Raw genomic sequence first — 26,313 nt, forward strand, 5'->3', positions numbered from 1 at the left:
TTGGTTCAAGATGGCCAGGCTGACCCGCCTACGGCCCCGCCTGCCCTAGCCATAGGCTCTCCTGCTATCCTAATAAAACAGGCAATGAAGAATGGCCCGAAAAAAAGTAATCTTTGTAACTGACTAGAGGGAGGTGTGGTCCGATCCTTAGACTCTAATGAGAGGCTGGGCAGAGACACGCCACACTTCTGCGGAGAACTGAGACGCCCCCCCCCGGACGCCGAGGAGGTTGACCAGCTGTCAGGAGAGCATGTCGGGAATAGTAGTCTTGCTGGGGAGATGGTGTTTCCTTGCATGCTGGGATGTGTAGTCCTGGCCGCGGTGCGTGCTGGGAATCGGCTTTGTCTTGGGGAACTCGCGAGATGCTGGGTTCCCTGTAGCGCTTTTGTGCGCGTCCTCCAGCCGTAGAGTAATTTTGTCTACCCATTTGTTCAGTGTTCTCTTCTGTTATTGTTTAGGTTACCGCACATCTGGTGAGTTCTGAATTAGAAGAAGGAATTTACGTTTAAACTTCCAGTAACAGGCACAGAGTTTGTGTTAAATATTCTTATATTCATCAGCAGCAAGATACTCTTTTTAAGATGGAATGTCGGGTTTTTTGCTTTTTTTTTAAAGCGAATATTAGATATGGCGTAAATTGGAAAACTGTCTGTGGCATCAGTTTCTGCTTATTGTTGACATATCTGACTTGAACAGACCTTGTTCTACCTTGCCATAAATTGTAAGTTTTGCCTCTTGCTTGGTTCGAAAGAGCTTTCATTTCTTTCCCTGAAAAGCAAAGCCCCTGTTAACTTATCTTCAGTAAAGAAGCAAGCATGAAATGAAAAAAGGATGGAACTCTGCTGCTATTATCAGGTTTTTTATACCCCTCTAGATTCTTTTAAGTTTGCCTTATAGTTCCTTGCTGACGCTTAGGCACATAGAATATGGAGGAATTTCGACCTAAAAAGTTAGAAAAATTAAGAAAATAGCAATCCTTAAGAGTTTCAATCAGAGACAAGGCTAGAAGGCCAAGTTTATGTTACGTACAAAATCAATTGTATGGTTTGCCCCGTGCCTGGACAAGCTACTTAGCCCTTGCATGCTTCAGTTAACTTGTCTGTAAAGTGGGAACAATTTTATAAAACAGTAGGTCTCTAAAGGTGATTGTATTCATAAATTTGAAAGTATGGTTAGCTATAATTATTGTTTTGCTTTACAAAACTTCTTGGACCTCCCATTTTTTGCATATAAAATCCTTACATTAAAATCCATGGCATCGTAGCATTTTTTAACAGAAGTGGAACTTTGAGATTTATTTTGGTCTGTATCCCACATTTATATGAAGAAACTTATGCAGAAAGGACAGAGGAACCGTTTTAGGTCTTTGGAGCCAGGCAAATTTGGATCAGTTTCCAATCCTGAGGCAATACTGATATACTTCATAGTACAGCTTTAAGAGCACCAGCCCTCCTGGAGTTGGACTTCATGGGCTTGAATCTGGGCTGTACATGTGTCTTATTACTTTGCCAGCTGGGTGATCTTGAGGTAATTACTAAGCCTTCCTGTGCTCCACCTCATAGGATATGTGTAATGATTGAAAAGTTATATAAAGCATAAACTTTAGATCACTGTTACTGATACCCATTTAATATTCTTCAGATTCTTCATTGGGCCTTAGCTTCAACATGGGTAAAATGGACATATACCTATCTTGTTGGAAGTTTGGAAGGGTTATATATAAACGAAGCATCTAGTTTGGTAGCAGATATTAAGATGTAATAATAATAGCAATAACACTATTCAAGAAAAGCCAGTACCAGAACTTTTTCTTTTTTTTTTTTTTTTTTTTTTTTCCTTTTCTAGAGCCACTCCCTTGGCACATGGAGGTTTCCAGGCTAGGGGTCTAATCGAAGCTGTAGCCACCAGCCTACGCCACAGCAACGTAGGATCCGAGCCGGGTCTGCGACCTACACCACAGCTCACGGCAACGCCAGATCCTTAACCCACTGAGCAAGGCCAGGGACCGAACCTTAACCCACTGAGCAAGGCCAGGGACCGAACCCGCAACCTCATGGTTCCTAGTCGGATTTGTTAACCACTGTGCCACTATGGGAACTCTAGTAGCAGAACTTTTAGCTCACCTTGTCCTGTTGTGGGTGCTGAGTTGTACTTTTTTTTTTTTTTTTTTTTTTTTGGTTGCACTGATGGCATGTGGAAGTTCCCAGGCCAGAGATGGATGGAACCTGTGTCACAGCAGCTATCCAAGCCGCTTCAGTGACATCACTGGGTCCTTAACCTGCTGCGCAGGAGAACTCTATGTGGCTCCTTTGATTTAATATGTCTCTTAACTATTTATATATTGGAACAGATGAATGAGCAGGGGCCATGTGTACTATTACACTTATTACCTAATACTATTGATTATGTGCTTAGAATCCTTGTCAATTTCATTGCCTGATTACATTTTATTTATTTTGATTTATTACATTTTTAATATAGACACAATTTGTCACACTATTTCTATCATAGTGACAGAATTTTGAGAATGAACCTAAGACCAGATAAAAGTGGTCCCAACAAATTGTTATCTAATTATGGATCCAAAGAAACAGGGAATTAAGGTGACTTGATCCTAAGTCTGCTAGCAGCTGCCATTGCAGTTTTGGGGTGGGAGGGTTCTCTCATATTTGTTGTCTTAGAGAACAGAGAGTCCTCAAAACCAAGAGCAGAGACAGCTCCCAAAGAACAACAACGCTCACACAAAAATGCCAGTATAGGAGTTCCCGTGGTGGCGCAGTGGTTAACGAATCTGACTAGGAACCATGAGGTTGCGGGTTCGGTCCCTGGCCTTGCTCAGTGGGTTAACGATCCGGCATTGCCGTGAGCTGTGGTGTAGGTTGCAGACGCGGCCCGGATCCAGCGTTGCTGTGGCTCTGGCGTAGGCCAGTGGCTACAGCTCCGATTAGACCCCTAGCCTGGGAACCTCCATATGCCGCGGGAGTGGCCCAAGAAATAGCAAAAAAGACAAAAAAATTAAAAAAAAAAATGCCAGTATAAAAGAAGGAAAGCCCAAGCAGAATGCCTCTCAAAGAGATAATGTGCAGTAGGTAGAAAGAGCTGGGACAGATTTCCTTGAAAGGAAGGAGGAAAGAGTTGGGCAAAAGAGTGGATGTATATGGAGAGACAGAAGAATATACATGAAAGTGCTCATGACCTTCAACTTCTGGGGTGAGTCAGTGTTTTTGTGGGCTCTTCTGTATTCAGCAGGGTGCCAGGTGCCGGAGGTTACAGAAGGAGTATCAAGCTTGTTCTAAATCAAGATGCCTTTTGTACAGCCTCTCTAGGATACCAGTACATCGGGATTCTGAGATAGCTGAAATCTGGTCCATTTAGCCTTGAAATTTATTCTTTCAAAGTTAATCGGTACCCATAAAATCTATTTTGCCTTGATTTTTAAGTTTTATTAGAAAGAATGGTCACCTAAAAATAATAAAAATAGGAATATATGAAGAACTCCCCCAGGAAACAAAGACTCTAGGTTTTTCTTCTAACCTATAAAGACTCGTATTTTATAGCAAATATCATTAGCAAAAGACTCGAATTATGGATACTGTTCCTATCCGCCTTCCCAAGCTCGCTGTGAACCCCTTTCCCCCTGGAGCACCATGGCCTTTACCACCTCAAGGCTTTGGCGCTTGCTCCACCTGCCTGGAAAGCTCTTCCTCAGACTCTTGGCTAGGCCAGCTCCTCCTCACGCTATGAGACGCAGGGTAAATCTCATTTCCCACAGAGGAGGTTCCCGAACGCCAGCCAGTAAGCACATCATCCCTCCCGAAGGAGTACCCAGTGTTTGGTTTTGCCTTTTTTTGGGGGTGGGGGGCACTCGTGTGGCCTATGGAAGTTCCTAGGCTAGCGGTTGAATCAGAGCTGCCTACTGAGCGAGGCCAGGGATTGAACCTGCTTCCTCACAGATCCTAGGATCCTAGTCAGGTTCATCGCTGCTGAGTCACGAGGGGAATGCCTGTTTAGTTGTTAGGGTGAACCAAGAGCCAGACCTGGCAGCAAGGGTGGTCACTGTTTGGCTTGAGCTTTAGCCCATTCCAATCTCCTTGACCTCATCCTTGATTCAGGAGTCGGCCCGTGATGGACTCGGCCCAGCCAGGTGCCAGTCAGTACTGCAGGGGTGGGAAGCTCCATCTCTGTGCCCCCCGCCTCCTCCTGTTTCTTCCAGGCACGAGCTTGTGAGGTGGTGAGGTCACCGCGCCCTTGCTACAGTCCTGAAAAGCAAGCTGCCCCAGCAGAGCTGGATGGAAGGTGAAGCCCAGGATTTAAACCAACCCAGAAACTCACTTTACCACTGGATTTAAGCTACGTGAGCCTTACCCTTTAAGCCAGCTTGAATGGGGACTTTCTGTTATTTGCCCACGGAAAAGAAATCCCCATTTCCTCAGCAAGGTAGGTCCCCCTTGACTGTGTTATCTGAAGCATCTCCTGGTCACTTAGTTACCCTCTCTTGTTAATCTATGTATTTCCCTTCCAATACATAACACAATCTGCAATTTCCTTGTTAATTTATTTATTCATTAAGTTAAATCTACTTATTTTTTTTTCTTTTTGAATTGTATGGCTCAGGAAGGCAGTGACCTCATTTCTGTTATAAATTTAATCTATCAGCTTTTCTCTAGTACAGGGTTATCCAACTGCTGACATATTTGGTCAGACAATTTTTTCGTTATGTGAGGACTATCCTGTGTGTTGTAGGATGTTTGGCAGCCCCCAGGCCTCTACCCACTAGATACCACCACCAGCAACCCACCCTCCCAAAAAAGTGTCCCTCAGTTGTTTCAAAAAATTGAGAACCCTAGGAGTTCCCTGGTGGCCTAGCAGTTGTCACTGCTGTGGCCTGGGGTTCAATCCCTGGCCCAAGAAGTTCTGCATGCTGCAGGCAAGTCCAAAAAAAAACCCAAAAGCCAAATAACAACAACAAAAATTGAGACCCATGGCTGTAAGATTTTGTTTAAGCTTCACCGGCACAAAATAGCATAGTCTTAGGTCTTGTATTTTGAGAGAAAACAAAGTACTGTTTGGTTTCTGAACCACAGAGACTATGAGGTGGGAGGAATTGTGACCCCATTAGGAATGAGTCCGGCAGCACCAGCCTGAACTTGGTGGAAGAGGAGGGCTAGGATGCCTCCCGTTTGGCCATAGGACACACCTGCTGTTGTGAAAAGGTGCCCTGCCTATTCCAATGAGTTCATTTTGACTGTGGGTGAGAAATGTTTTGTGACTATAAATTATTTCCCTGTCACGTTTGTGTAACTCACCACTTTTCTTTGCCTGTTTTCCTTGCCTGTTAACCAATACGCCGAAAGTTCCCAAATAATTCTTACATGTATGGTTACCTTAACTATTCCGTTTTAGTAGAAAAAAGAAGGAAATTCAGTATTTGGATAACCAGGATCATTGCTGCCTTCCATAGCACTCTGATTTTTCACCCTGAGATCTAAACTCACATGCCATAAATAGATTCCTCTTTTCCTCTTTATTCTTCAGCACAGGGGAGAAAAAGGAAAGGGAGAAAGCGTACCTGTGTCTGCTCTATTTTAAACTATAATAGGGTAAATTCAAAGTCCTTATTCTTGAAGATGAGTCATTTCAGTACAGACTGGATTGGCCCTGTTGAAAGGAAGTACCTTCCTTTTCAGAGGGGAAATAATATTTTTTTAATAAATTTTATTGGAATGTGGTTGACTTCAAAAGTTGTGTCAGTTTCAGGCGTACAGTACAGCGAAGTAAATCAGTTATTCATATACAGATATCTGTTCATTCTCAGCCTCTTTTCCCGTATAGGTTATTACACAGTATTAAGTAGATTATTATTATTTTTCTGAACCAGGTCCTGAAACCAGGATGTGTCTGAGCTCCAGAGATGTGAGCATTTATGATAGAGGCTATTGGTGGGTGGCACATTAAGTTCTTAGAACCAGGGCTGTATTCAGTTTCCCCAATGAGTCAGTGATCCACTCGGGGGGCGGGGGGGCGGTGGTAGAAGGAATGACATTTTCAAAACTTGTTTGTTTTTTGGTTTTTTGGTTTTTTTTTTTGTTTGTTTGTTTGTTTTTTGTCTTTTTGCTATTTCTTGGGCCGCTCCCGCGGCACATGGAGGTTCCCAGGCTAGGGGTTGAATCGGAGCTGTAGCCACCGGCCTACGCCAGAGCCACAGCAACGCGGGATCTGAGCCGTGTCTGCGACCTACACCACAGCTCACGGCAACGCCGGATCGTTAACCCACTGAGCAAGGGCAGGGACCGAACCCGCAACCTCATGGTTCCTAGTCGGATTCGTTAACCACTGCGCCACGACGGGAACTCCTCAAGATTTGTTTTTATTGGGCATGTCGGACTGTTCTCACCACATTTGTGCCAAGTGAAATGAAATCCCTCTTCGAGATCCTTCAGGAGAGCGGAGTGCCTGATCACAGAGTAAGAGCTTGGCAAGGATGACTAGAATCATAAAGTTGGTCCTGTGGTGTGGACAACTAGAACAATGTGGAAAAGAGAGAGCTGTGAGAACCAAGGGTCGTGCAAGTTGAAGTTACCTTAATGCCCCAGCATGAAGGAGAAACAGCAAAAAGGGTATTTCTTGCCCCCTCTGGATGATAAGGCTCTCCAGAATAATTGCAGGGACCTTCCAGCTGCGTTCTCCGCCAGCAGGCGTCAGGTGCGGGGATGCTGGGAGGAAAAGCAGAGCCTGGCGAGGATGCTCCACTCCATCTCCCAGAGCAGGGAAAACGGCATTGCCGCTAGGAAGCCAGCCCTGCCCGCGAGCCACCCCGGCTTTCTAGATCTCTTTTTCCTGAGGAAGTGTGTCCGCTGTTTTTCCACTTTAAAAAAGTACACTCCACAAATACGTTATTGCACTTTCTCTTGTGTTTGCAAAGGCTCTCTTCTGAGAGGTCACCATTTTTTGACAATATAAAGTGTTTTGACAATATGAAACTCTTCTCATTTTCTGACAATATAAAATTTTCCCTTTTGCCAACCAAAGAATGTCACTTGCCATCCAGCTTTACAAGGACGAAGTCATTAGCCACTGCAGTCACTGACCTCCAGATACCTTAGAAGGAGCCCAGGATAGAAATTAGGAGGAGGCACTCTGGGGAAACTGGCAGAACAGGCCTTCAGATTGTTAGATATTCTCAGGAGAAGATTTTACGAACCCAGTTTCTTGCATCTTCTCATACTTAGAGAAGCACTAAAATCATTACGCTGTCTGTGCCTCGTGACCAGCAGTGACCTCCTACCAAGACCAGGATGTGCGGCTTGCTTGCCCACACCTCTTCTGCAAAATCACATACATGCTGGCCTCCCCCCTTCTCTCTGAGCTCCCTGAGAGGTGGGCTCCCGGGCTAGCATCCTCAGGAATCCCCAAATAAAAGTGCACATCACAGCTCTCAGGCTGTACATTTGTATTTCAGTTGACACCTCTGTCTCCGAAGGGCGGGAGCAGGGTCAGCTAGAGATAAAAGGCAGGAAAGCCTGTCTTCAGCTCCTGACGCCTGCCTTTCTGCGCCTGAACCCAGCCTCATTTACTGCTGGCTGTGTCCCCTAAGTGTCTCGGTTGTAAATCCCTGCCCACCTCTGCCAGGCTTCTTAAGCCACATATGCATGTTACGGTCCCATCTGAGGGGCCTGACCAGCAAAGGGCAGTCCCAGTCCTGTCTTACATCATCAGCTACTAAAAAAAAAAGTGCCCTCTCTCCTAGAACAATCCACAGCAGACCATTTTCCCACTGGTCCTGCACTGGCCTTGCTTGGTCAAACGGTGAGGACACCTCCTAAGAAGGAGCAAGGCCAATGTTGGCTTATTACTTCGGGGACAGAGATGTGAGCAAAAGATTTTTAAGAGTCCAGAAGCCCTACCCTTACTCTTGTGCCCTTGAGGATGGCATTTGTCCTTGAACAGAATCAGAACTCTGCCCAGGACAAAGTAAAAGTGTGTTTGTTGGTAAGGGAATGAGGGGGTACTTGGCGGGGAAGGTGGGGAGGGGGGACCCCAGTACTGAGGAGTCTTAGGCTGTTTCCAGGACAGGTTCCAAGTACCTTGCTGTCTTTTTTCAGTAGCAGTAGGGCTCCAGGAAATTCATCCTGACTTAAAAAAAAAAAAAAGAAATATATATATATATATATATATATATATATATATATATATATGTGTGTATATATATATATATATATATCTCCAAACCTTTCTGTTTTGAAATATGTCCTTACACATGACATAAAGAAAATGCCTGTTAGCCTTCAGCTTGATGGGTTCTTCTTTATCTTTCTCTCTCTCTTTTTCCCCTTTTTTGGCCTCCCTGCAGCATATGGCGTTCTTAGGCCATGGATCAGATCTGAGCCGCAGTTGGGACCCACACCTCAGCTGTAGCTACACCGGATCCTTTAACCCACTGCACCAGGCCATCCTGGTGCTGCAGCGACGCCTCTGATCCTGTTGTACCATGGTAAGAGCTCCTTGACCTGTTCTTCCTAACTCATCAACTCTGCACTCTCGGCCTCACCTTCAGTGGGTGGGTACCTTCTGCGTGCAAGGCCTTGGCTTTGAACTGGAGATAGGACAATGACAGTTGAGTCCCTGCCTTCCCGAAACTGAAGGGGAAGCAGCTCTTAGAACAAGGGTCAGGGCCTGCCTGGTGGGGCTGTGGATTCTCTGTTACAGGGAGAGTTTCATGACGATACACGAGAGTTTGGGTCTGGAGCGGGTTGGACCTGGGTGTAAGTCCTGCTGTAATCGACAGCCTCTTATGGACAAATTACTCAGCCTCTGTGAACTTGTACCTGTCGTGTGGGTAGGAAACCTGGCATCGTGGTATTGTGCAGACCAATCAAATAATACGAGCAAAATGCCTCCCACCAAAAAGGATTCAGTAGGTCTGTGTTAAGATCTTTGCTGATAATTCAAAATCAGAGGATCACATTTTAGCAGGGAGGTTAAATGCCTCCTTTCTGATGAGAGAGCGTCTTAAGAATATTTTGACAGATTTTAATTTTGTCAGTGTCCTGGGAAGATGAATTTTTTTTAACCTTTATTTCAACTACGTTGTCCTCAAAGCCCTTTCCCTGGTGTGATTTTGTGACACGTGTTTCTGCCCAGCAGATCACATGGTGCTATTAGTACGTTTTCTAAAGGAGTATCACAGTGCCAGGCACTAAGTGGACTTGTCAGTTCAGCCCTGGAAGGTTCCCCAAATCTGGCCATTCATGCATTCATCCAACAAATATCTGTGGAATTCCTTCCATAAAAAGCCATTAATGTGAGAGTGTTGCAGTTGGTTCAAAGATCGTTATCAACGGAAACTGTCTGTCTGCCTGCTGGGGCGACGGATGTAGGGGGGTGCAGGTGAAACCAAGAATGCAGGGACCGGGGTCAGATGGCTCCCACTGTGGCTGTGTGACTCCAGGAAGCAGCCTAAGCCCCCTGCGCCTCAGCGTCTTCCTCTTCAAAATGTGGATCCACCATCATTCCTTCCGCAAACATGCCCACGTTGTGTTGGGCACATGCCCTTGTCAGACACTCACCCCAGTGCTCCAGCACATCTGGCCGGTGGGTCCTCCGCAAACACTAGTTTATGTTCTCCTGTCCTTCCAACTTATATATTCATTTAATAAACTTTCAGCCAATCCCTGTGCTAGGAAGCACTTGGTTTAAAGCAAAAAGAAATAAAAACCACACCTCAAGCTTCCCAGTCTAGCCGGGGACACAAGTGTAAACAGATCAGATCGTTATCCAGTCCTCGTCGTAAGGACAGTGCTGTGTCTGGAATGTCCTTGGAAACAGGTGAGGCACCTCGCCCAGGCCCAGCTGGGGCCAGGGTGTGGGAGGGGGGCGTGAGTGGCTGATCCCCAAGGGGAGGGGAGGCGGCTGGGGGAAGGGTCGGGTGCACAGGGGGCGCCCAAGCTGTTACTGTTTCTGAAATAAGGAAGGGTAACAATGTAGAAACATAAGCACATTCTAACGCGAGTGGCACATGCTAAGGTGTTTCCAGCTTGCCTCTGAGTACGAAACTGTTAGGGTTCCAAGGAGGAGCGCTGGCTCCCCAGGGCACTGGTCCTGACCCAATAAAACCAGTGTGGCCGAATCTGTGTTTCTAAAGGTGTCCTCACAAATTACACAATGCAGATGCCCATGAGCTTGGCATTCTTTTTCCATTCTGCGCTTTCCTCACTCAGAAGGACCTGGATGAGCCAGTTCACATGGCTGAGGCTTTTAAAGGCACGACGAAGTCACGCGGTTGGCGAAACCAGACAGTACGACAGAAACAGTGCTCGGTGTCCTGACTGCTTCTGGAGGAGGGTGACTAGGGCCGGGCCCCTCGCTCCACGGCTGGGCTAACCCAAACCCAGCGGCCGCCCCAGACAGGACCAGCGAGGGGATGCGACGGGTTCCTGGCAGACGCGGCGCCGCCACAGCCAGGAGCACAGGTGGGTCATGAGCAGTGATGTCTGTTGAAGCGTTTGTGGGCTGAGAGCAAACCTGAGTGTGTCTGAGACAGAGGAGTCCGAGGGCAGAGAAACTGTGGAAATGAGGGTGCTTATGCAGAATCGGAGTTCTAGCTATGTGAATTTATTCTCTTTGCCACCCAGGGGAGCCAGAGATTCACGAACGTCTCACTCCAAGCTGCCTAAGAGCCAGGGACGAGAAATGCAATAGTGTGGTTCGGGTTTTTGCCGCTGCAGCCACAGGGAATAATAAAAAAGAGGATTGGGACTGTTGGGGTGCATCCGGCTCGGACTTGGCCACATCCTGGGCTCCGGTTGGTGGGCTCCTCACAGCTTGCCCCCTCTTTCTCTCTCCGTCTCCCAGCGGAGCCCGGCCGGGCTGCTCTTCTTCAGCCGTGGGCCTTTGTCATGAGGGACCAAGTCAAGCCCTGCTCCAGGCGGACGCAGCCCCCATCCTGGAGCTGGGAAGCGGGGAGGGTCACATGTTTTCCAGAAAACCTCCAAGGTGCCTCTGAGGGAGGTGTTTTCTCTTCCATCCCCGTGTCTTGCAAATCACACTCAGCTGTTGCGTGGCGGAGCCGGGTGTTAGACACCAACGCTCTTGCGTGATGGGAAGGGCGGGGGAGTGATGGGGACGGGGGCTTTGGCGGGCACCCTGGGAGTGAGCGAGGCGGGCGTGGGCCCAGGCACCGTGGGGGAAAGGGACAGTGCGCCTTCAGGTAATTCCTCCCTTTCTTCAAGCACAGCCCAAGTCACGGAATCCCTAAGGGGTGAGGCCCGAAGAATGGAACAGAGGTTTCATTCCTTTGGAGGTGCAGGTTGACATCTGGTGCCAGGCAATTTGTGGGGCCCGGATGGGTGAGGCTTCAGGAGTCTGGGCATGTCGGTTCTGCCTGCGCCTACCGAGCAGCTCCCAGCCCTGCCCTGGGAAGGGGCAGAGGCAGAGGCTGCTCTCCGAAGAGGAGGCTGAGTCCTTGCTACTGTCCGTGGCCCCTCAGGGGCTGTTTCCCTGTTCACTGGGACCAAGCTGCTCAGTCTTGCCAGAGGGGGAACAGCCCACAGTCGTGCTTTGACCCTAGACGCCGGTGCGGGGGATGAGAGGACTGACGGGGAGAATCACAGCTCGTATCGTGGAGTGACTATAAACTGATCTAGACAGCTCCAGAAAGTGAGAGTTTTTAAACAAGAGATGTTGCTCCAGTTTCTCCTCGAATGGAGGAGGAAGTTCAGGAGAACAGCAGGTCACAGGGATGAGGTAACGTCCAGAGCACAGATGACCTGGAGATGGATGAAAGCGGAAGCCAGACCCCACCTCCCCAACCCCACACCCTGCTTTTAAAAATTCAGTCAATCTGTGGCTTGACTCTAGTTCTCCTAAGAGCACAGCACCAACCTTACAGTAATTGGTTTCTGCTGTTTGGGCTTCTTTGCTTTTACCTAAAAATTTAAAAGTACTGGAGTTCCCGTTGTGGTGCAATGGAAAGGAATCCGACTAGCAACCATGAGGTTGTGGGTTCAATCCCTGGCCTCGCTCAGTGGGTTAAGGATCCGGTGTTGCCATGAGCTGTGGTGTGGGTCAGAGATGCAGCTCGGATCTGGCATTGCTGTGGCTGTGGCCTACTATAGCTCCAATTAGACCCCTGGCCTGGGAACCTCCATGTGCCACGGGTGCCGCCCTAAAAGGACAAAAGAAAAAAAAAATTAAAAGTACTGTGTTTTTAGTTGTGAGAGAGAAAGAAAAAGAACAATTACACACACGCACAAGAGCCCGTGAGCGGTGTAGGGTTGATAATGTGTGCATGGCACCCAGCATCCCCAGGTCCCATCCTGCATAGCCACCTCCTTAAGTTGCTAGAGAGAGAGACAGCCAGGCAGAGGGGACCTGTAATTGTGAGGCTTTTGCTATCAGCTCTAGTGTAGACAGAAATCTGTTGGTGCCGGAGGAGATCTTTGACGAGCAGCAGACCTGAGGGGCAGCCTGGGCTTTTCCCTGATCCACACATGCTTCTCTGATATTCATTCAACAAACATTCATTGAATATTGTCAACTAAAATAATACGCAAGACCTAAAAGTTGAGAGTATTTTATTCAGGTGACAACAAGAAGGACTTAACCTGGGGCGGCAGGATCTCAAATAGCCCGGACAAAATGCTCTGAGGAGGGGGTGGGTGGGGGGGAGCTAGGATAGACAGGAGTTTTGCAACAAGGGGCAGGAAGTAGGAACAAGAGGTTACTGCTAACAACAGGAACTAGACCTCTGAGGTTGAGGAGTTCCCTGCTTTTCTATGTATGGGAAGCTGCAAGGTCTGGGCTCCCTGAAATCGTGCCTCTGATGGACAGCTCTGCTCTCTGAGGCCGGCGTCCTGAGCTTACGCATCCTCAGGGCCCACAGCAGGAGTGGATGCTGCTGTGGCTGCCAGATGGCAGGTGTTCTTCGGCTCCTTCCCGAGTCCCTCAGGGCTCATGAGCTCACCTTGGAGGCAGCTGCAATCGCTGGTGAGTGTGGTGAGCGTGACACCTTTTGTTTACCAATACGGCCAGCAATATTTTATTTCTCTGTCTACCCCAGGGCTGGCTCTTCTTGGTCCTCAGCAGTAAACAACACACAGAAATCCTTGCCCTCATGGAAGTTATATTCTTGTTTGTTTGTTTGTTTGTTTTGTCTTTTTGCTATTTCTTAGGCCGCTCCCGCAGCATATGGAGGTTCCCAGGCTAGGGGTCCGATCAGAGCTGTAGTCACTGGCCCAGGCCAGAGCCACAGCAACGCAGGATCCGAGCCGCGTCTGCAACCTACACCACAGCTCACGGCAACGCCGGATCGTTAACCCACTGAGCAAGGGCAGGGACCGAACCCGCAACCTCATGGTTCCTAGTCGGATTTGTTAACCACTGCACCACGACAGGAACTCCTCTTTTTTTGTTTGTTTGTTTGTTTGTTTATGGAACTTATATTCTAATAGAGACCGATAAAAAGCAAACTGGCAGCTTGTGGGAGGCACTGTGAAGAAAACCTAGAGCAGGGTAAGGAGGGAACGGGTGACCCAGGGCTGGTGTGGGTGTGGGTGTGGGTATGCACCCATGCTGACAGGAAGTAGGATGGTAACGAGGGAGCAAAGACCTGAAGGAAGGAGGGAGTGACACACAAATCTCCGGCAGCGGGAATAGCACATGCAAAGGCCCTGGGGTAGAAGCATGGTTGGCACGGTCAGTGAGTAGCAGGGAGGCCGGGATGCCCGGAATGGAGTGGCACAGGTGAGAGTGATGGCCGAGGGGGTCGGAGAGGTAGCTGGGATCATCTACGGCCATCTGAGGCCTCCCAAGCCACAATAAAATCTTGTATTTGCCTCTGAGTGACTGTAAAGCCACTGGAGAATTTGAGTGGAGGAATGACGTGTGACATGAGTCTCAAAGGATCACTCTAGGGGCTGCATGGGATCCAGAGCAACATCATCCAATAGAAATATAATGTGGGGGGTTTCCGTCATGGCTCGGCAGAAACGAATTCAGCTAGTATCCATGAGGATGCGGGTTCGATCCCTGGCCTCGCTGCAATGGGTTAAGGATCCAGCGTTGCTGTGAGCTGTGCTGTAGGTCATATATTGAAGTTAACCTCATACATCTAAATTATTAAGAGTAAAACCTGTGACCAATATAAAATTATTACTGAGATTGTTAATACTTTATCTACTAAATCATCAAAATCTGGTGTTTATTTTACGGCCCTTTTTTTTTTTTTTTTTTGGTCTTTTTTGTATTTTTCTAGGGCATATGGAATTTCCCAGGCTAGGGGTCTAATCGGAGCTGTAGACGCCAGCCTACACCAGAACCACAGCAATGCAGGATCAGAACCGCGTCTGCAACCCACACCACAGCCCACGGCAACGCCGGATCCCCAACCCACTGAGTGAGGCCAGGGATCGAACCTGCAACCCCATGGTTCCTACTCAGATTTGTTAACCACTGAGCCCAGACGTGAACTCCATCTTACGGCACCTCTTAATTCAGAGCAGGCACATTTCAAGTGCCTAATAGCGTTTCCTGGCTTGTGGTTACCATACCAGGTAGCAGGGGTCCACGCTGTAGGGTGGGGGGATGGTGAGAGAGGACGAGGCCGGGGGCAAAAGATCCAGAGAAACAGTAGCTGCTCCTCAAGGCCGAGGGTGGAACTTGCTGAATCTCCCACCCCTGTTCCTTGTACGGAAAAGGAGCCATACTGGTGTTGACTGAAAAAATAAGCACAACCTACAAGTTGAGAGTTAGGTTCTATTCAGTGGGCATTTTTTAGGACTTCAAGCCCAGGAAGCAGCGTCTCAAATAACCCTGAGAAAAATACTCTGAGGAGGTGAGGGGGGAGCTAGGATATACAGGAGTTTTGTAGCCAAGGACAGGTAGGTAGGAGCAAAGGATTATTGTTAATAAAAGGAAACTGGATAGCTCCAGTTGGAGTTCCCTGATGGCCTAGGGGTTGGGGATCTGGTGTTATCACTGCTTTTGCTCAGGTCACTGCTGTGACGTGAGTTCCATCCTTGGCCCCGGAAACTTCCACTTGCTGAAGGCATAGCCAAAAAATAATAATAATTTTAAAATATTAAAAACATATCCTAGGAGTTGCCATTGTGGCTCAGCAGTAATGAACTTGGCTGGCACGCATAAGGACGCGGGCCTGAGCCCTGGCCTCGCTCAGGGTTAAAGGCCAGCATGGCCGTGAGCTGTGGGGTAGGTTGCAGACGTGGCTCAGATCCTGTGTTGCTGTGGCTGTGGTGTAGGCCAGCAGCTGCAGCTCTAATTCGACCCCTAGCTTGGGAACTTCCATGTGCCTCGGTGTGGCCCTAAAAAGACAAATGAAAAAAAAAAAAAAAGATATCCCAGCCGAAGGAATTTGGCACTTTCTATGTGCAGGAAGATGCAGGGGTCTGGGCTGGCTGAAAACATTGCTTGGATTGGCACCTCAGCCGCCTAGGCCAGTATCCTCTGTTTTCATGTCGTGAGTTTCCTCAGGGCTCACCTTTGGAGGTGGCTGTGGTCACTGACGACGGTGACAGCCTTTGTTTATTGATATGGCAGGCAGTGTTTTATTCCTCTGGAACAACTCCACGCCTGGCATAGGACCCCCACCTTGGAAGAGAAGACTCCAGAAATAGACTTTCGGCTCTGGCTTGAAATCCCTTCCTCAGCACACTCCAGCCAGAAAGGGTCGTCTCTCTCTCTTTTTTTTTTTTTTTGTCTTTTTGCCTTTTCTAGGGCTGCTCCCTCGGCATATGGGGTTCCCAGGCTAGGGGTCTACACCAGAGCCACAGCAACGAGGGATCCAAGCCGCGTCTGCAACCTACACCACAGCTCACGGCAATGCCAGATCCTTAACCCACTGAGCGAGGCCAGGGATGGAACCTGCATCCTCACAGATACTAATCAGATTCATTTCTACTGAGCCAGGACGGGAACTCCAGGAAAGGTCGTCTCTTGGTCACGGAGGCCTCGCCCTTCCTTCTCAGCGCTCTTGCACACCTGCGGCCTGGAGCGGGGAGAAGGCGGGAGCTCTCTCTCCTCCTGGAGGCCTGAATTTCCTGGTCTGTGGTCTTGGCTTGTCAACCCCAATGCATTTAGTAGTCAGGTTGGAAGACCTACCCAGAGAGAGGGTTCCAGAGGAGAATCATGGCACCCGTTCAAGCACCACTTTATGACGTTCATGGGCCTTGGGCACTTTCGTCTTCATGAGCCCCTTTTCCCATAAAAAAAATTATGAGTTCCCGTCGTGGCGCAGTGGTTAACGAATCCGACTAGGAACCATGAGGTTGCGGGTTCGGTCCCTGGTCTTGCTCAGTGGGTTAACGATCCGGCGTTGCCGTGAGCTGTGGTGTAGGTTGCAGACGCAGCTCGGATCCCGCGTTGCTGTGGCTCTGGCGTAGGCCGGTGGCTACAGCTCCGATTCAACCCCTAGCCTGGGAACCTCCATATGCCGCGGGAGTGGCCCAAGAACCAAGAAATAGCAACAACAACAACAAAAAGACAAAAGACCAAAAAAAAAAAAAATTATATTTTACTGCTGCATTGGTAAAACATTTTCTTTGACATAGAGGTTATTTTTTCTTCCTCTGATTTTATTATTTATTTATTTATTCATTTATTTATTTTGCTATTTCTTGGGCCGCTTTCGCTACATATGGAGGTTCCCAGGCTAGGGGTTGAATCGGAGCTGTAGCCACCGGCCTACGCCAGAGCCACAGCAACGTGGGATCCGAGCCGCGTCTGCGACCTACACCACAGCTCACGGCAACGCCGGATCGTTAACCCACTGAGCAAGGGCAGGGACCGAACCCGCAACCTCATGGTTCCTAGTCGGATTCGTTAACCACTGCGCCACGACGGGAACTCCTTCCTCTGATTTTAAAAGAACATAAAACATTGTCCTGGACCCTAAAAGAACTGTGGGCTCCAGACACGATGCCTGCCAAGACACTGACCCTGGGCCCCTCAGAGAATTTCCCTCCCCGTCCTTTCCCCTCCCTCCCACAGGAGTCCGTCAGGGCGTTTGAACTCCTTCCACCCACCCGCCCGCCCCCGGCTTTTTTTGGCTCCCCCTCGGGCATGTGGAAGTTCCAGGGCCAGGGATTCAGCCTGCAACATAGCAGTGCACTGAGCTACAGCAGAGGCAACGCTGGGTCCTTAACCCACTGACCCACAAGAGAACTCCAAGCTCCTTAAGAGCTTTATGATGTGGCCTGTAAGCCAGGTTAAGACAAGACATTAATTCACTGCTATGGCTTTGATTACAGTTTAGTCTTAGGGGTAGGGTTAGGGCTTAGGGGTAGGGATAGGGTTAGGCTTAGCCTTATTGGTAGGGTTAGGCTTAGTGGTAGGCTTAGGCTTAGGGTTAGGTTTAGGCTTCTGTCTAGGGTTAGGGTCAGGGTTAGTCTTATGGCTAGGGTTATGCTTAGGGCTAATGTTAGAGTTAGGCTTAGGGTTAGGGCTAGGGTTAGGTTTAGGCTTAGGTTAGGGTTAGGCTTATGGCTAGATTTAGGCTTAGGTTTAGGGCTATGCTTAGGGTTAGGGTTAGGGGTTAGGCTTAGCCTTAGGTATAGACTTAGTGGTAGGGTTATTGTTAGGCTTAGTGTTGTGGTTAGGGTTAGGGTTAAGCTAGGGTTAGGTATAGGGTTAAGCTTAGGTTTAGGCTTAGTGTTAGGCTTAGGGCTCGGGTTAAGGTCAGGGTTAGGCTTACAGCTAGGGTTAGGTTTAGGGTTATGGTCAGGGTTAGTCTTAGGGCTAGTATTAGGGTTAGGTTTAGGATTAGGACTAGGGTTAGGCTTAGTGTTAGGCCTAGACTTAGGGTCAGGGTTAGGCTTAGGCTTAGGTCTAGGTTTAGGGTTAGGCTTACCACTTACAGCTAGGATTAGGGTCAAGGATAGTCTTATGGCTAGAGTTAGGTCTAGTTAGGGTTAGACTTAAGTCTAGGGTTAGGCTTAACTTAGGCTTAGGGTTAGGCTTAGTGTTAAGCTTAGGCCTAGGCTTAGGTTTAGGTTCAGGACTAGGCTTATGCTTAGAGTTAGGCTTAGCCCTAGGGTTAGGTTTAGGCTTAGCGGTCGGGTGTGTCTTATTGTTAGGCTTAGGCCTAGGGTTATGCTTAGGGTTAGGTCTAGGGTTAGGCTTAGTGTTAGGTTTAGGGTTAGGGGTAGGGTTAGGGTTAGGGTTAGGGTTAGGGTTAGGGTTAGGGTTAGGTTTAGGGTTAGGGGTAGGGTTAGGGTTATGTTTAGGCTTATGGTTAGGCTTAGACCTAGGGATTAGGGTCAGCATTAGTCTTAGGGCTAGGTTTAGGGTTCGGTTTAGGTTTAGGGTTAGGCTTAGGGCTAGTGTTAGGGTCAGGTTAGTATTATGGGTAGGGTTATTCTTAGGGCTAGTGTTAGAGTTAGGCTCAGGTCTTATTTTTTTTCTTCAAGAGAAGTTCAAGTTGAAGGCTCATAGAAAAAAATGTATTTTTTTCCTCCTTTTTCCTCTATCCTTGGAAATCAGGCAAGAACAGTCATAGGTCCTTGGTGGGTTCTGGATTCTTTATTCAGTGGCTCAGCCTGGGCCACCTTCACCTGATGTAACCCCTCCATCCCTCCTGTGGGTGTCACTGGGGGGCATCTGTACGTTTGGTCTCCTCCTTCCAAGTACCCTGTGGAACAGTACTTTTCATGGCTACGTGACCTATTTTGGTCACTACGACGGGAGCACAGGTGTCGAGTGTTACCTTTTGGTGAAGGTCTTTAAGGCAGTGCACTCATGATCACGTTCTCTTTCCCCGCCGTGTGCGGATGCGGGAGTGTGCGGATGTTGGAGTGGGGTCTCGTGTCTCTGAGTGAGGACAGCAGAGAGCAGAACCCCCTCGTGGGACATGTGAGCAAAAATAAACCTATGCACATATAGTTTATTTTTGTAATTTTTATTTATTTATTTGTTTTGTCTTTTGTCTTTTTCGGCTGTACGTACCGCGGCATATAGAGGTTCCCAGGCCCGGGGTCTATTTGGAGCTGTTGCTGCAAGCCTACACCACAGCCACAGCCACACCAGATCCGAACTGCATTTGCACCCACAGCTCATGGCAAAGCCAGATCCTTAACCCACTGAGAAAGACCAGGGATCGAACCTGCAACCTCATGGTTCCTAGTTGGATTCGTTTCTGCTGCACCATGAAGGGAACTCCATGCACACGTATTTTAAAGGCTTATTGGATGATGAAGCAAAACAGAGGCTAGAATACTTGTGTAGCTGTATTTCTCCATTTTCAGGTCTCCTGTGTCTCTCTGAAGTTCTCTGAGGTCAGTATGAAACATAAGACTGTAACAGCACCATTAGGAGGTAGTGTGGTGAACCGTGTCCAGGGTTCTGCTCACGGCGACCTTGCCTAGAAGGGATGACCCATCCCCTCCCTTGTGTATGGCTGTGCAGGACATTGCCCAGTGAGGTGTGAACAAAAATGATGTATAGTCTGTTGTATTTTTTCCCCCTTCTGCTACGGTAACCATCACTGTCCCCTGTCATCTGGGGTCCTAGAGTCAGAATGGCATTGGGCCAAACTACAGCTGACCATTGGTAGACACGCAGTATGAGAGAGAAACACACTTTATTATTAAGCCTCTGAGAGTGTGGGGGTCGTTTGATACTTTGGTATAAGCATAGTTAATCTGACAGATACATAACCTCAACCCCACAAAACTTCAAAAGCATCAGCAAATCAGAACCGAATATTACCATGACTGGGGATGAGGAATTTTCAGACCTTCTCAACATTTTCAGCCTCCCTCCCCACAGTGGATGCAGTAGTTTAACCCATATTTATCCTTATACTCAAGCGCTTTAGTGCTTCAGTAGAAGGAGAACTTGCTGAGCTAAATGATGAGAATTCAAGACACTCCCTGGCCTGGGTTTGCTGTGGAGCTGTTCTTGGGCTTAAAGGTTAGGGGTGCCGAGAGATACTTCCTGTTTTATAATCTGCCTCTGATCCCGGAGAGATAGCAGTGAATGATGGCTTGAAGTCAGATCTTAATTCTCTGCTCAGGAATTGAACCTGGGCAGCCTGGATGAAAACCAGGAACCTCAACCACTAGACTAACTAGAGGCTAAAAGGAGAATCGCCCTGATTCTTGGCCCTGTTGAAAGCAAGCATGTTTCAAGGAGGCAAAGGCTGGAAAGACAGCTATACAGTTTATCGTTGGAGTCACACTACAACTTGTAGGAGAGTACCCAGGGTAGTGGTTTGCTTATTTAAATCCGAAGCAAAGAAGTAAGAAACACCCTAAAGAGGAGTGCGGGCGCGGCCGTCCCCCAGGTGAGGAGTGCATCTGAAAGCAGATTTAGGGAGTTCTCTGATGGCCTAGTGGGTTGAGGCTCCTGCATTCTTACCGCTGTGGCTCTGGTTGCTACTGTGCAGTGTAGGTTCAATTCCTGGCCCAGGATTTCCCACATACTGCCTGTGTGGCAAAAAAGAAAAAAAAATTACACACACAGAAAAACCCCAAGAGAGAACCTGAAATAAACGTTACAACTCTCATTAAAAAAAAAAAAAAAAGTGATTTAAATCTCTTGTATAGGACAGTCTGACAGGTCTTTTTCTACCTTTGGCCAATTCCCTTGTTTTATTTCTCGCACCTGACTGGACACGGGACCCTCCCAATATGCGTGCATCTCTTTCGGCAAATGATGGGTTCCAAAGCAAAGGGTGGAGGGACGTGTCAGGACTTATTATGGCCTGGCGCCCCCTCTCTTTTTGACCCCTAGGAGTCTTACTACGCAGGTGTAGTTGGGGAGGTCCCTTTGACCCCGTGAGAGAGTGACGTGGTCATCTTATCTTTTCACTCCAGCAGAGCTCAGCTCCTGCCATGAACTTTCTCCTTGACGCGTCAAAGAGAAGCAAGGCCCAATTTACTCAGCCTAACAGGTGCCAGCTGAGCTCAGCCCAGGGGCCCGTCTTCCTCCTGCCTCGCCCCACAGGGCCTTGCTTGTCATTTCCGCCCGTTGGATCGCCTGGGAAGTGGACCTGGACTTGCTCTGCTCTATCGCCCCGGCCACTTACATTTGGAACAAGAAGCTTCACTTAAGCCTCCTGGCCTCAACCAAGTTCAGCCAAGGTACCCAGCCTAACCCTAGCTCAGCAGTGGGGGTGGCTGTTCAAGCAGTGCTTAGGTTCTGTTCCCGGTGTGGGACCCTTAGGGATAAATCCCCGAGGGAGGGATCAGTGCCCGGTCTCTTAGCCCAAACACCAACTCAAGCCCTCAACAGCTCTTTTAATAGCATGCAATCGACTATTCATTTCCCTATATGTAGGGTTTTCCAAACAAAAGCAGCCTTCCCAATGGCTCACTCATATAGCATTGTTTCCAAATAGCCCTTAGCAGAAATTTAATGTTGTCTTGAGGGAGAAGTAAACAGAGAACAAAATAAAGAAGCAGCACTCAGTGCAGACTTTTTATGGACCTATTTCAAATGAGCTTTTTTTTTTTTTTTTTCTTTAAAGGGTACTGTTTTGGAGGTTTTTTTGGAAGGAAGCTGGGAAATGAAGCTATAGACACCATGCAGAGTCTACGCACAGGCCCCCCATCGGACGGATGCACTCAGGCTCTCATCAGGACAGAGAACTCACTCACTTAATTATTACCGTGTTAATATGTTGTGGCCTGATTAGCTTGGCCATCAGCAGTATAACTTACCTAGAATGAGCATCGTGAAGGACCACAACATAATGGTATTTTTGAAAGACTCTATTTCTCTATTATTTTATTTTATTTTTGTTTTGTTTTTTAGGGCTGCACCTGAGGCATATGGAAGTTCCCAGGCTACGATCGAATCAGAGCTGTAGCCGCTGGCGTTCACCACAGATCACGGCAACACTGGATCATTCAACCACTGAAGGAGGCCAGGGATCGAACCTGTGTACTTTCGGCTACTAGTCAGATTCATTTCCGCTGAGCCACGATGGGAACTCTAAAGACTCTATTTTTTAAGAAGTCTTCACAGTCAGTTAATTCTTATAAGAAAAAGCACGGAGCCTTGAACATCCAAACTGAATAGAATTTTCAGAAATGGGAATTATGACTATTTAAAGTATATTCCTAGTGTTTTTTTTTTTCCCCCTTTGGTTCAAAACTTGGGTGAATAAGTGGGCTGTGGGCTTGCTTGGGGAGACTTTCACACTTGCAAATTAATGACCCAGTCTTCACTGAGACGTCAAGTCCAAGTACTTCATTTCAAAAACAAACCCAGATCTGGAATTTTTAAACCACACAGGCCTAGGACTGGATGATTGGATTGTGTTTATTTGTGCCCTAGTGTGCATACATCCAAGACTGACAGAAGAAAACCCAGCTGAGCACAAGTACTGGGACAGTTTGAATGAAGGAAAGGAATTTGCTTGAGGTTTTTTTTTTTTTTTTTTTTTTTTTTTGCCTTTTCTAGAGCTGCTCCCCTGGCACATGGAAGTTCCCAGGCTAGGGGTCTAATCGGAGTTGTAGCCACTGGCCTACACCACAGCTCACGGCAGCGTCAGATCCCTGACCAGGGAGCAAGGCCAGGGATCGAACCTGTGTCCTCATGAATACTAGTTGGTTTCATTACTGTTGAGCCACAACAGGGAGTCTCCCCAGGATCCAGAGTGTATTGAGTCCAGTCCTTGAGAGGTCCTGTCAGTTCTGTGCCTGCAAAGTTCCCCTTGGCAGTCTCTTCTCTTCCAGCACCACTGCCCCACTTTCCCTTCTCCCAACTCTAAACTGAGCCCTGGTGCTTCGGTGAGCCTCAGCAGCTTCCCTGAGCAGAGGCAAAAACGCATCTCAAGATTCGGGGTCTCCTTTCTTCTCCTTCATTCTGTCCCTCCCTACGTAGAGGGCAGTGTGCAAAGCAGGGAAACGCAAAAGCGGGACTGTCTCCTCTTGAAAGGCAAAGAACATGACAGTTTAATTTAGGCAAGCGATTCCAGCATCCACTTGACTTAAAGCGAGTAAAAGGCTATTTCGGAAAGTCGTATTTCAATGGTGTGAGACGTTATTATGCCAGAGTTACTTTATTGTTCTTGAAGTTGAGGAATTACAAAGGAAGTACATTTTTAGAAGAAAAGAGACACAACTCATATTTTGCTTTTTCAGGTAAATGATGTCTGTATCCCAAAGCCAACATTTCTCTTGCTGATTAATGAGACGCCCTCGGGGCCCTGTGGCCGCCTCTCCCGGGCTGGTCAGCTGCACCCTGGTGTCCTCACCAGGGCCGGTCCCCACTCATGTGCTCGCCACTGTCCTCTCACCTGGTGGCATCTGGGAACTGCAGCCTCACTGTCTGTTTGCCGTCCTGTAGCTATTTCTCATCCACTGACTTTATGTCTTTATTTTTCCTCCTTTTCCATCTCCGCCAGCTCGGGTCCTGCCCGCAGACCCCACCTTCCCCCTGAAGCCAGCCTCCGTTATCCAAGCCAGAGTTTTCTTTTTCCCAAGAACACTCGGAACCACTCGGTTCACCTGTGCCCTCATTATTTGTGTGGTTACTTGGTACCCAGGTAAGGTGACGTATTTATAGTTTCTCCTTCTCGTTCCAGATATTTTGTGAGTTTCCGAACAGCAGAGGCTAAGTTCTAAAAATTGGACCTTTAGATGCCACATATAAATGATATTATACAATATTTGTCCCTTTCTTTCTGACTTACTTTGCTTGGTATGATAATTTCTAGGTCCATCCATGTTGCTGCAAATGGCATTATTTCATTCTTTTTTATGGCTGAGTAATATTCCATTGTGTGAGATATTATCTATATGTTATATTATAGGTGTGTGTGTGTGTGTGTGTATACACACACACACACACACATACACACTTTTTATATATAAAATATATAAACGAACTTATTTTCAAAACAGAAATAGACCCACAGACATAGAAAACAAATTTATGGAACTTATGGTTACCAAAGGGAAAAGGGGAGGAGAGAATAGGTTGGGATTAACATACACACACTGCTATATGTAAAGTAGATAGGAGTTCCCGTCGTGGCGCAGTGGTTAACGAATCTGACTAGGAACCATGAGGTTGTGGGTTTGATCCTTGGCCTTGCTCAGTGGGTTAAGGATCTGGCGTTGCTGTGAACTGTGGTGTAGGTTGCAGATGCGGCTTGGATCCTGCATTGCTGTGGCTCTGGTATCCGTCATGGTTACAGCTCTGATTAGACCCCTAGCCTGGGAACCTCCATATGCCGTGGGAGCGGCCGAAGAAATGGCAAAAAGACAAAAAATAAATAAATAAATAAAAATAAAAAATAAGGTAGGTGACCAGCCAGGACCTACTGTATAGCATGGGGAACTCTACGCAATATTTTCTAATAGTCTATAAAGGAAAAGAATATGGAACAGATATGTATACTCAGTATATATATAATCGAATCGCTGCACTGTACCCCTGAAACCAACACAACATACCAAATCAACTGTACATCAATAAAATAAAGAAAAAGAGAAAAATAAAAATTGAACCTTGTCTGTGCCCCCTCAGGCCTGGCACAGCATCCTCAGAGCAGATGTTGGGATGTTGCAGGGGAGGTGCCCAGGAAGGGCAGAAGGTTGGAGCACCGACTCAGCAGGGCCCAGCTCTCCTCTCCTCGGGCTACAGGACCATACCTTCCCCAGCCCTCAGTGAAACCCGAGCAGGGGTGACTGTGGCTGGAGGGCTTTGACTGCTGGTGCTTGTGCTCCCACTGCAACAATGGCTCTGCAGGGGAACTTGAGCTGAGATGGCAGCCAGCCCGGAGGTCACCACGAGGCAGAACAACGGGCCTGGTGGGGCGTCTGCGCCAGCAGCAGACCTGGCCAAGAGAGCCTTGGAGACCTTATGGCACTGAAATTTTCAGGCTGCTTTGTTACCATACCATAATGTGGCCCAACTGAAATTTAAATCCTCAGTGGTTAGGAGTTTAAATAGGTAACTGAGAGCCAAAGTGGGATTCTTGAAAATTTGACACCTTAAATGCACAAGTTGGAGTTTCCTTCTGGTGCAGTGGGTTAAGGATCCAGGGTTGTTATTGCAGCTGCTTGAGTCACTGCTGTGGTGTGGGTTTGATCCCTGGCCTGGAAACTTTTCCATGATGTGGGGGGTGGTAAAAAGAAAATGCAACAATTCAAACCAAAACAGGGAGCATTTCAGGGTAAGAGTGATGGTTTTGGAGTCAGACTAACCAGAGTTTGAGTACTGGCTCCTACAATTTACAAGTTGTATGTTCTGAACTGCCAGTTTTCAAGCTTTTTGGTTTCAGAAGACTTTTATACTCGGACCCCAAAGAGCTTTTGTTTGTATGGGTCATGTCTATGAAATTTGCTGTATTAGATATAAGACAGAATATTTTTAACAGTGATTTATCAGTTCATTGAAAATAAGTATCCTTGGGAGTTCCCCAGTGGCCTAGTCCAGCATTTTCACCTCTGTGGCTCAGGAACTTCGACATGCTGTGGGCATAGCCAAAAAAAAAAAAAAAAAAAAAAAAAAAAAGAAGAAAGAAGTCTATCATATATATATATACATATGTATAGTTGTTTAAAATCTTATATATGGGCATATATATGAAATTTTTTTGGCCACACCTACAGCATGCGGAAGTTCCCAGGCCAGGGATTGAACTCGCACCACAGCAGTGACAATGCTGGATTCTTATCCTGGTGAACCACCAGGAAAATCCACATGTTAATATATTTTTATGAGGAGTTCCTGTCGTGGCTCAGTGGTTAATGAACCTGACTAGGATCCATGAGGATGAGGGTTCGATCCCTGGCCTCACTTAGTGGGTTGAGGATCTGGCATTGCCATGAGCCGTGGTGCAGGTCAAAGACGCAGCTCAGATCTGGCGTTGCTGTGGCTGTAGTGTAGGCCGGCAGCTATAGCTCCCATTTGACCCCTAGCCTGGGAACCTCCATATGCCGTAGGTGTGGCCCTAAAAAGCAAACAAACAAAATATATGCATATATATAACTATATTTTCCAAAAGAAAAACATTTAGAAGACTAAATTTACATTTTTGTAAATTCTCTAATATAGTTTAATAGAAGGTGGATTCTCATTTGCTTTTTTTGTCTGTTGGTTATATTGTTTTGGATGAAGTAAATGAAGAAAATCCAGCTTCACAGATCTGCAAGTGGAAAATGGAGGGATTTTTAATAATCTTTCCATGAAATTGTGGACATTCTTTGACATTACACCAAAATTCAAGACAATCGGGAGTTTCATAAAGGTTAGTTGCAGCACGAGTCTGAAGCTGTATCAGTGAACTTTCATTCTGTGTTACATTAAAACACATTGGTCTTTTACTTTGAATGGAACTTTTTAAAA

At 47.3% G+C, this 26,313-nt stretch overlaps 1 long non-coding RNA gene across 2 annotated transcripts; it reads left to right on the forward strand.

The window, feature by feature from the left end:
- Positions 1–376: 376 nt before the first annotated feature.
- Positions 377–26,215, forward strand: LOC146398510 (uncharacterized). 2 transcript variants are annotated; one of them, XR_014819133.1, is made up of 7 exons: positions 377–473; positions 9,665–9,825; positions 10,218–10,469; positions 20,826–21,092; positions 21,479–21,706; positions 23,363–23,503; positions 26,086–26,215. It is a non-coding gene; the product is annotated as an uncharacterized LOC146398510 (long non-coding RNA). The 2 variants fall into 2 exon arrangements; XR_014819132.1 differs by lacking the exon at positions 26,086–26,215 and adding an exon at positions 4,214–4,437.
- Positions 26,216–26,313: the final 98 nt, after the last annotated feature.

This window comes from Sus scrofa, chromosome 11 (assembly GCF_054392235.1).
Source record: "Sus scrofa isolate SSC_HxYL_T2T_F1_AM1 chromosome 11, Sscrofa_HxYL_maternal_Yorkshire_Landrace_v2.0, whole genome shotgun sequence".
Lineage (NCBI taxonomy): Eukaryota > Metazoa > Chordata > Mammalia > Artiodactyla > Suidae > Sus > Sus scrofa.